Here is an 11,290-nt window from a genome sequence, read left to right as displayed (position 1 = left end):
AGTGACTTAGAGACAGATTTTTATCTAAAGATGCAGACAAGTGCCTAGTGCAGTGGAAAAAACAGTAAAGTTTTTAAAAATGGGGGGGGGGAGAACAAAATACAATGAGAAAATGCATTTTGTTTCAAGTTTTTCATTGAAAACTTAAAAACCTGAATTTTTTTGAATGAAACTTTGTATGAAAATTTAAAAAAACTGAACAGCTCTAGTGCATTTATTAAACCAGATTACAGATGTGTTTATTAATCTGTGATAATACCTTTTCCTCCTTTATTTTACAGATGGGGAACTGAGGCATAGATAAATTTAGCCCCTGCAAATTTACATGTTTCACTTCAGATATGTGGGATATGTCCTAGTGGATTCAAGTTAAACACATGATTTCATTGGGATTCCTCACCACAAGTGTGTAAATGTATCTTTGAAAGCTCAGACCCTATGTGACAGCAAGATAGTGACAGAGCTGGGACTAGACTCCAGAAATCCTTGCTCCTGCTTGGCCATTTACCACTGGCGTGCAAAGTGATGCAGGGACCGATCAAGACAAAAACAATCACGATCTGCTGCTGGCTTCAAAACAAGTAGTAACAAAGAAACCCTGGCGTGCTTACAAGTAAACGATGGGTTCACTAGAGAAAAAAAACACTTATTTATATGGGGCTAATAATTCACCCTCAGAGTGGAGTTTACAGTCCCAACCTCCTTCAGACCTGCGCACTGCCACTCATGGGCCTGCCTCGCCACATCTCTTTGCAGGCAGCCTGTGCCGCAGCCTCTGTCCAGGGAGGACTTTCGCGTGGCGGGCTGAGCCTCTCCCCGGCATCCTACCTGCGGCCGCCCCAGACCCTGCCCCTGCCCCTGCCCCGCGCCGACAGAGGTGTAGCGGCAGGCTCGCGGGCGGGCTGCCGAGCGGAGCCCTCCCGGGGAGGGGGCGGGCGCTGCTTGGGGAGGAGGAGCCGAGCTGGAGCAGGTGGAGGAAGCGGACGGGCTGCGAGGGAGCAGCAGGGGCTCGGCTCCAGCGCTGGAAGCGGGAGTGTGGCCGCTGGCTGCACGGCCGGGCCTCCAGGTGCGACTGGAAGCCGGCGGCACCCAGGTGAGCTGCTGGCGGGGGGACTGAGCCTGTCTGTTCCTGCTCCGCTCCCTGGGCGGGTTCGCCTGCTGGCTTAACCCCTTCCAGGCCGTACCCCCGGGACTGCCGGCGGGGCTGGCCTTGGGGCGCCCTTCCCGTGGCCCTGGGCGAGCCTCCCCCCCCTTGCCTTCTCCTGCTGCACGGTAGGAGCGGGGCGACCCCTCGCCTGCTGCCCCGACTGTCCCCTGCTGCCTTCCGCGGGACGGGACGGGCTGCGGGGAGGCCGCTGGTGGCTCCGTCCCCGCCAGCGCGGTGCAGCGAGCGCTCTACACTGGGGGCGGCCGCGCTCTCCTCTCCTGGCCGGGGGTGTGTAGCATTAGTCACCGGGCGCTTTGCAGACTAAGCAGCATTGCTTGGGTCGAGGGCTGCCGGGCTAATCCCGTAGCCTAAAGGCGGCTGGAAACTCCGATGACTCACAGTGGTTTAACAATGAGTTTTGTTGCAAATGCAAACATTCCCTCTTGGTGAGCCGGGCACGTTCTGAGTTGCTAGGACCTGTTGGCGTAATGTGTGTTTTGCACCCATTATTTGGCTTCAGAGAAATTACCTGCAACAGGTCCAGGCTGGAAGCTCAGCGTACCATCCCCAGGGCTTGGAACCCAGCATGCCTGATGTAGTTACTTGGTGCTAGAAAGGTGCTTATGGTAGGGTTGCCAACAGTCCCTTATTACAAGGAATGGCCCTTATTTCTTCATCTCTGTGTACAACAAGATCAGGACTTGCTGAGTGCTGCAAAAAGCAGCAAGAAATACCTCTGGCAAGTGTAGGTGAGTACTGCTTATTACTATTGACCATATTCATTATAATAATGATAATATGGAGAGGAGGGATGGGGTGCTAAGAAAGCAGTCCCTCATTTTTGACAATGTTGGCAACCCTAAAAATAGTATGCCCATCACTCAGAGGAAAGTCTCTGTGGTGGTCCTTAGGGGAGAATGGACCCAACATCTTACCCTTGCAATCAACATTCACTCCTCCTTTCAGATCTCTCTTTGGTTTGTATCAGGGGGTAGCGGTGTTAGTCTGTATCTACAAAAGCAACAAGGAGTCTGGTGGCACCTTAAAGACTAACAGATAGTTAGTTTTGATAGATAGTTGGTTTGTGTGGCTGCAGATGGAGGGCGGGACAGAGCAGCTCAGTAGGATGAGCTCAGAAGTCTGTTGTATTTAGGGTGACCAGACAGCAAGTGTGAAAAATTGGGACAGGGGGTGGGGAGTAATAGGAGCCTATATAAGAAAAAGCCCCCAAAATTGGGACTGTCCCTATGAAATCGGGACACAACTAGGGTGACCAGATATTTGAGGGAAAGTATGGGGGAGACATAACTTAAACAACTTAAATTGTTTCCAGGTCAGACTTGATGATCTCAATGGCCCCTTCTTGGCCTTAGAATCTGAGTGGGTGCCTTGTGCTGTCTTTTAAAAATCATCACTTTCCAACTAACTTTGAGCCTTTTTGGTGTTTGAATTACAAACTGTAGGCATTCAAAGATGCTTCCTGGCATTTTTCCAGTCAGATGAGAGTTAGATATTCAAGTGTAAGGCTGAGAGGCTTTTTAAAGGTGCGGGGTGCAAAGAACTAGATAGCTTAAAAACATTTTTCCTCAGTGACAGCGATGTAGTAGTAGTAAGATATTCTGTAAGCCCCTTAAAGTTTTGAAGATCACTGTCCCCTGCTTTAAACATACCTCCAGCCCCCTCAGGGTTTGCAGCCACCATTTATCTGAGAAACTGAACTCTATGAACATCACTGCTCAGGTCACCAGATTTGGGGAAGCTGGTTTGGGTAGTAGCATGTAGTGGGATCTGGGTCCTTTAACCTCTTAGGTGACCAGCTTGAATCCAGCCCAGGTCAGTGATGACTGAAAGCTATTGCCATCCAGAATTAATGGGGGAGGAGAGGTGAATTGGCCCGCTTCTCAGTGGAAAGTTCACATTACAGAAAACACCATAATAATTGGTACGTTTTGAGCTTTTGAGTAACAGAGAAGCCCAGGAATAAATGAGCATGGGAACTGACCTGCTCTTGTACGCCTAGGAGGTGGCTATCATGGGTAGGCTGTGGGCACATCATTGGGGTGATCTGGAGAAGCTTCTCCTGCTGCTGTCTGTGCTGTACTTGGTCTATAGATGAAAAGCACTTCAATTTTCAGTGTGGTGTTAATCTGCCACTTTTCATGAGTCCTAGTATTGTATTTAGTTAGAGGTATTTAAAATAAATTATCTGATAAGTTTGCTGCTGTGAATGGCTAGTCTCTGCCTCCTACTAGCTTGTGGATCTGAAATCAATTCACATGGCCAACTACATATCTGCCTTCCTATTTCTAATTTTTATTTATTTGTACAGGAATGTATAGCTGCAGACTCTGGTGCATGTTTTATTCAGACATGCACATCAGATGCAAAACATTAATTTCCTTTTATCTCCAAAGATGTTAGAATGTTTCTCCCCTGCCCCCTTCTGTATTTTGCAGTGAGGAGGTGAGTCATTGCTCTGGGCAATGCCCCACTCATAGGTAGTCACTAGCGAGCCTCCATAGTGGTGGGTTAAATGCTGTTTCCTTTATAATCTTGTCTCTGTGTGTTTTTGTTATAAATCTCCAAATGTTCAATAACTCCTTTTAGCTTGAATTTTTTCATGCTTTGTCAAAGGCAGGAAGACAGTTTTTTTTTCTTTTCTTTTGGGGTGTGAAAGGAACCAGTTTTGGCAAAGATTTAAATCTTTGTATTTGTGAGTTCTCATAGCTCAAAATGTCTTGTTGCAGACATTTCAGGCTGGTTTATACAGACTTGTTCATAAGACCAGTTTTGTCACAGTTTAGATCCTGATCCTGTAAGTTCCCATGCACAGACAGATGCTGCACCTAAGCTTGCAAGAGCACATCCTTAGTTTTCAGTTTAATTACTAAAGATCAGATGCTTAAAGGGATGCCGTCAGGTCAACCTAGATATTCTTAAATAATATTTGACAAAACCTAATGGCAATAGAAATGTTTCCACTGAAATAAAAATATGTATGGGAACAGTTTATTTTTAAAAGCTATCTAGCATTCTAATGTAGTGGCTGAAAACCAAACATTGCAATTATTTTCTTAATGCATGCAATCAGAAACTGAAAGATTAAAAACCGAATGGTTTGTTTACATTGCTCAAACGGATAGAAACGCAAGAAGTGGACAGTCTAAAGCCCTGAGCCTACAAACTCTAACAGCTGTGCTTAACTTTACCCATGTGAGTAGTCCCACTGCCTTTGATATGAGTAAAATTAGGCAGATGTGCGTTTGAAGTACAAGAACCTAAAAGGTGAAAAATAAACTCGATTTCTAAAAATCTAAGGTGCTAGCAACTTAGGTGGTAAACTCTTTTTTTTTTTTTTTTAAATATCAATTTTAACTTGTCAGTGTCCCGTTACTATTGGAATTTCTGTCTGGTTGCCTGGTGTTGGACATCTGACAAAAACAACAATTACAAGGTCTTCTGGCAATTCATCACATTTTTACTTTCTGTGGGACACGTAGCCCTGTGAGCATCTGGTCAGTTAATTGTTGGTGGTTTAGGCCCTGGTCATACAGACGCTTACAGATGCGAGTAGTCCCATTATACATACAATTACTTATGTACGTAAGTGTTTGCAAGATTAGGATCTGAGTTTATTGCTTCTGCAGGCCCTTTTAAGATTTCTAGAAGTGTCAGATTTTGCCAAGATAACTGATAGGTGAGTCTTGTAATGTTGGTGAAGTGTTTAGCAGTTACCACCTCCATGAGACCTTTCCTACCCAGATGAAGTGGCCCAGGCAGCCTCCAGAGTTTCATCAGAAATATCAATAGACCTTGGAGTACTTCACCCTGCATTCAGTCTTTTGATGCAGAGGATTCCATGGGTTTCTGTTGATGCTGAAACACCTGAAGGATTTAACAAATAGGAAATGTGTGACACCTTTTAGGGCCATGGATTAACCTTCCAGGGAAGGAGTATTATAAGTCCTCAGGCCTATCCATGTTGCTGGGCGGGGAAAATTTTGTTAGGCCTCAGGTCTTTGTGACCTACTGATCCTTCTCCAAATAGCCAGCAATGCTTGTAACTTCCATGGAACCTCACTCTCTTTTAAATGTGTCCCTTAAGTGAGGCACTTCAGAGTTGCCTCTAAAGGCTGTGGTGGGTTGGGGCAAACCAGGGTATTACAGGAGTCTGGGAGGGAGCTGGAGTGCAGGTGATTCAATGGAGGGGTCATAGGTAAGCTGAGATGATATGAGTGCCTGGTTGAAAGGAGGCTTTTTGGGAAGGGTGTGAAAGGATGCTGGCCACCTTCTCTAATGAGAATGCGTAATGGAGTGTGTATCTCTTAAACTCTCTCTTTCACATATGTATATGTCCACCAGTTCTCACGACACAGATGCATTTAATGATAATTTGTTTTTGTTTTTTCTCCTGGGCTTTTCCAAGTATTCTGTGTTAAAGTGTCTAGATCAAATAAGGAATATAAAACATCCTTCACTGAAGGCTGAGGCTAGTTTAGGAATCTAAACTATGATCTTTGTTGAAAAGAGTCCATGAAATATATAGAGTGCTAATTTTTAAAACTACACTGTGAAAACTGTTTCACAAGAACATAAGAATGGCTGTACTGGATCAGACCAATGGTCCATCTAGCCCACTATTCTGTCTTCCGGCAGTAGCTAGTGCCAAAGGCTTCAGAGGGAATGAACAGAATAGGGCAATTATTGAGTGATCCGTCCCCTGTCTGGCAGTCAGAGGCTTAGGGACACCCAGGACTTATAGCCACTGGTGGATCTATCCCCCATGAACTTATTTAATTCTATTTTTAACCCAATTATACTTTTGACCTTCACAACAACCCCTGGCAATGAGTGTCACAGGTTGACTGTGTTGTGTGAAGAAGTACTTCCTTTTGTTTTAAGCCTGCTGCCTATTCATTTTTTTGGGTGACCACTGATTATTGTGTTCTATGAAGGGGTAAATAACACCTCCCTATTCACTTTTTCCACACCATTCATGATTTTATAGACCTCTATCATATCCCCTCTTAGTCATCTCCTTTCTAAAATGAACAGTCTGTCTTTTTTAATTTCTCCTCATATGGAAGCTGTTCCATACCCTTAATCATTTTTGTTGTCCTTCTCTGTATCTTTTCCAATTCTAATATATCTTTTTTGAGATTAGGTGACCAGATCTGCATGCAGTATTCAAGATGGGGGATACCATGGGATTTGTATAGCGGCATTATGATATTTCTGTCTTATCTGTCCCTTTCCTAATGGTTTCTAACATTCTGATCGCTTTTTTTGACTGCCGCTGCACATTGAGCAGTTGTTTTCAGAGAACTATCCGCAATGGCCCCAATATTTCTTTTGTGAGAGGCAGTACCTAATTTACACCCCATCATTTTGTATGGGGTTGGGATTATGTTTTCCAGTGTGCATTACGTTGTGTTTATGAACATTGAATTTCATCTGCCATTTTGTTGCCCAGTTGTTTTAGATCTCTTTGTAACTCTTCACAGTCAGCTTTGGACTTAACTATCTTGAGTAATTTTGTATTGTCTGTGAACTTTGCACCTCTCTGTTTACCCCCTTTTCCAGATCATTTATGAATGTGTTGAACAGCACTGGTCCCAGTACAGATCCTTGGAGGACCCCGCTATTTACCTCTTTCCATTGTGAAAACTGACCGTTTATTCCTACCCTTTGTTTCCTATTTTTTAACCAGTTACTGGTCCATGAGAGGACTTCTAATCTTCCCTCTAATCCTATAGCTGCTTACTTTTCTTAAGAGCCTTTGGTGTGGAACCTTGTCAAATGCTTTTTGAAAGTCCAAGGGCAGTGTTACTTGTGTCCATATGTTTGTTGATCCCGTCAAAGAATTCTAACAGATCAGTGAGGCATGATTTCCCTTTACAAAAGCCATATTGACTCTTCCCCAACAAATCGTGTTCATCTATGTATTTGATAATTTGTTCTTTACTATAGTTTCAACCAATGTGCCTGGTACTGAAGTATGCTTATGGTCTGTAATTGCCAGGATCGTCTCTGGAGCCTGTTTTTAAATTTGGCATCATGTTAGCTATCTGCCAGTCATCTGGTAAGAGGTTGATTTAAATGATAGGTTGCATATCACAGTTAATAGTTCTGCAATTTCATATTTGAGTTCCTTCAGAACTCTTGGGTGAATACCATCTGGTCCTATTGACTTATTACTGTTTAGTTTATCAGTTTGTTCCAAAACCCATTGCTGCGGGAAAGGGGTGTGCAGCCACCCTCCCCAAGCCGTAGGGCAGGGGCTGCAGGGTCCTGGTTCCAGCCATCCAGCCCCAGTTGAAGGGCAGGGGCGCACAGTCCCGCCTCCAGCCCCGGCTTCAGCTGCTGACAGCTGAAACGGGGTAAAGTCATGGAATCCGAGACTGCCGTGACCTCTGTGACTAAATTGTAGCCTTATCTATAGGCTACACTAGCAGCCTAAATTTGGGCTCCAGGACCTCTCTCCTACCTTTCCCTGTGTCATTACTGCCTATGTATACCAGGACCACAGGCTCTTCCCCAGCACTGCACAAAAGTCTATCTAGATGTCTCAAGAGGTCTGCAACCAGCACGCAATTCACCTTGAGGTTTTTCTGGTCAGCACAAACCAAACTATATATTTCTAATAATCAAATCCCCCATTACTATTACCTGTCTCTTCCTAATAACTGGGGTCCCATACCCCAGAGGGGTAGCCTCAGAGTGAGAGGATACAATGACATCATCTGGAAGGGATGGAAATTGTGTCCCTGAAAGTCTCATCTGTGTACCTCTCTGTCCTCCACTTCAGACACTCTGGTTTCCTAATGTTATGAAATTTTCAGAAGAAAATTCTTCTTCTAACCTACATTACACACACAAATCTTCAAATTGTTTGCTCAGACAAAAAGTTAGAGGGGAGGTCAAACTAAGGCTAACAGTGGAACTTTCAATGTATAGTATAATGCCTCCATGATATTTTGTGAACACCAGTCTTGAAGGTTTTTTGCTGTTGTCCTTGAAATCTTGCCTTTTAAAATGCTCAGGGCCGGCTCTACCATTTTTGCCACTCGGACTGTGCTGCCCCAAGAATGGACGGAATGCTGCCCCTTAGCATGTGCTGCCCCAGGCATGTGCTTCCTCCACTGGTGCCTGGAGCCAGCCCTGAAAATACTAGAGCCCTCACCATAAACTTATTTTCTGTTTATAAGTGCAAATAGGGGTGTGTGAGTGGATGCTGAAAATACCATCTGAGATGATGAGGTTATAGAGGTAGATTGCCCATATTTCATGGGGCACAGGCAGGAGTTTTGTGAAAACTACTTTTCCCCAGGCAAGGGGTGAATTTCGTACAGTAATGGCCTGACTTTTAGAGGTTCTGAGGACCTCAATACAGGGGCTGCAGGTGCTCAGCCGTAAATGAGGCCATAAATGCTTTGACAGAAACAGACTTTTTTTATAAACTGGTTTGAAAAGGTTAAAGAAGTTGCAGTATTGCAACAAATCTGCTCAACAAACCTCCCATTCAGAAACTAAGGGCTTGTCTACACTTACAGCACTCCAGCGGCGCAGTTGCACTGATAAAACTGTGTTGCTGTAGTGTTTAGTGAAGACGCTACCTGTGTTGAGAGGAAAGCTTCTCCCATCAGCATAGGTCCTCCACCTCCCTGAGAGGCGGTAGCTATATTGACAGGAGAAGCCCTCCTATTGACATAGCACTCTCTGTCCCGAAAGTTTGGTTGGTGTAACTGCATCGCCCAGGAGTGTGGATTTTCCACACCCCTGAGCAATGTAGTTGTACTAACATGACTTTGTAGTTTAGACCAGGGCTAACATTTGGTCTCTGTAATATTAGTGTGTTCATCTCGTGCAGATTTTGCTTTGGGACAAGTGAGGAGTGGGGAAGGGGAATAGCTTGAATTCCTGCGATAAATGGCTGTGTAGTGTAGTAAACTTGCGTTGCTAGAGCTTCTTTACTAGAGCTCTTGCTCAAGAAGTTCTTGTCTTCTCTCATTCTTAGCCCAGGGAAAAGGGAAACTGGAATGCATAGGCTCTGGCAATTAAAGAAACAGATTATAAAGAGCTGGGCTAAATAATTGCCCTGGTATGATAGCACTTTTGGCCACTTCCTAAACTTAGCTATCTACCATGCCACTAAAGGGATTCTGATCATCTCTGTGGGCAGTTGATGGTGGAGTGAACAGACATCAAATAAGTCTTATGGAGTTACAACCTATTCAAAAGGCCCAGAAACTCAAGAGCTGAAGGGAGTCCTGTTTAACTCTTTTTATATTTAGAAATAACTTCAAACAGAGACCAGTTCAAAAGCTTTCTGAATTTACTTCCATTATATGGCATTGGCTCTCAATTTGTAGACCATTGACCACCTATGATCTGCGGTACTGCTTCTGTCTAGGGCTGTCGATTAATTGCAGTTAACTCATGTGATTAAAAAAAAATTAATCGCGATTAAAAAAATTAATCACGATTAATTGCAGTTTTAATCACACTGTTAAACTATAGATTACCAATTGAAATTTATTAAATATTTGTGTTTTTCTACATTTTCATATATGTTGTATTCTGTGTTGCAGTTAAAATCAAAGTGTATATTATTTTTGATTACAAATATTTGCACTGTAAAAATGATAAACAAAATAGTATTTTTCAATTCAACTCAGACAAGTACTGTAGTGCCATCTGTGTCCTGAAAGTGCAACTTACAAATGAAGATTTTGTTTGTTACATAACTGCACTCAAAAACAAAACAATGTAAAACTTCAGCGCCTACAAGTCCACTCAGTCCTACTTCTTGTTCAGCCAATCGCTAAGACAAACAAGTTTGTTTACATTTACAGGAGAAAATGCTGCCCTCTTCTTATTGATCAGCAAGTGAGAACAGGTATTTGCATGGCACTTTTGTAGCTGGCATTGCAAGGTACTTAAGTGCCAGATATGCTGAATATTCGTATGCTGCTTCATGCTTCGGCCACCATTCCAGAAGACATGCTTCCATGCTGATGACCCTCGTTAAAAAAATAATGCGTTAATTAAATTTGTGATTGAACTTCTTGGTGGAAAATTGTATATCCCCTGCTCTGTTTTACCTGCATTCATGTTATAGCAGTCTCGGATGATGACCCAGCACATGTTCATTTTAAGAACACTTTCACTGCAGATATGACAAAACGCAAAGAAGGAACCAATGTGAGATTTCTAAAGATAGCTACAGCACTTGACCCAAGGTTTAAGAATCTGAAGTGCCTTCCAAAATCTGAGAGGGGAGAGGTGTGGAGCATGCTTTCAGAAGTTTTAAAAGAGCAACACTCTGATGCGGAAACTACAGAACCTGAACCACCAAAAAAGAAAATCAACCTTCTGCTGGTGGCATCTGACTCAGATGATGAAAATGAACATGTCGGTCTGGACTGCTTTGGATTGTTATCGAGCAGAACCCGTCATCAGCATGGACGCACATCCTCTCGAATGGTGGTTGAAGCCTGAAGGGACATATGAATCTTTAGCGCATCTGGCATGTAAATATCTTGCAACGCCGGCTACAACAGTGCCATGAGAATGCATGTTCTCACTTTCAAGTAACACTGTAAACAAGAAGCGGGCAGTATTATGTCCTGCAAATGTAAACAAACTTTTTTGTCTGAGCGATTGGCTGAACAAGAAATAGGACTGAGTGGACTTGCAGGCTCTAAAATTTTACATTGTTTTATTTTTGAATGCAGGTTTGTTTAGTTTTTTTTTTTTTTTTTTTTGGTACCTAATTCTACATTTGTAAGTTCAACTTTCATGATAAAGATATTGCACATTACTTGCATTAGGTGAATTGAAAACTACTATTTCTTTTGTTTTTTTTTCCAGTGCAAATACTTAGAATACAAAGTGTACAGTGCTCACTTTATATTCATGTGTTCTAATTGAAATCAATATATTTGAAAATGTAGAAAATATTTAAATAAATAGTATTCAATTATTGTTTAACAGTGTGAATAATCGGGAGTTTTGTGGATCTCAGCGGAGCCTAAATTTGTAGACCTGGGCCTTTGTGCCTCAATTTAGCCCTTAGCTATCGAAGTATTATGTAACAATGTTCACACTGTAGAAGACCACTTTCCTTTACAGGGGTTTTGT

General features: G+C 43.1%; 1 protein-coding gene across 5 annotated transcripts in view; it reads left to right on the top strand.

Moving 5' to 3' along the window:
- Positions 1–728: 728 nt before the first annotated feature.
- SH3BP2 (SH3 domain binding protein 2) overlaps positions 729–11,290 on the top strand; it is a 66,964-nt gene continuing 56,402 nt past the window's right edge. The window contains exon 1 of one of the 5 annotated variants that reach the window (XM_024113353.3): positions 729–1,093. The gene's annotated coding sequence lies outside the window, so the exon portion shown is untranslated. Of the gene's footprint in view, positions 1,094–1,798; positions 1,897–11,290 lie in introns of those variants that run through there. The other 4 variants (XM_005313115.5, XM_024113354.3, XM_042855536.2 and 1 more) reach the window with 4 other exon arrangements.

The sequence above is a fragment of the Chrysemys picta genome, chromosome 5, assembly GCF_011386835.1.
Source record: "Chrysemys picta bellii isolate R12L10 chromosome 5, ASM1138683v2, whole genome shotgun sequence".
Classification (NCBI taxonomy): Eukaryota; Metazoa; Chordata; order Testudines; family Emydidae; genus Chrysemys; species Chrysemys picta.
The sequence above is the reverse complement of the archived record's forward strand: the minus strand, read 5'-3'. Positions and strand labels throughout refer to the sequence as shown.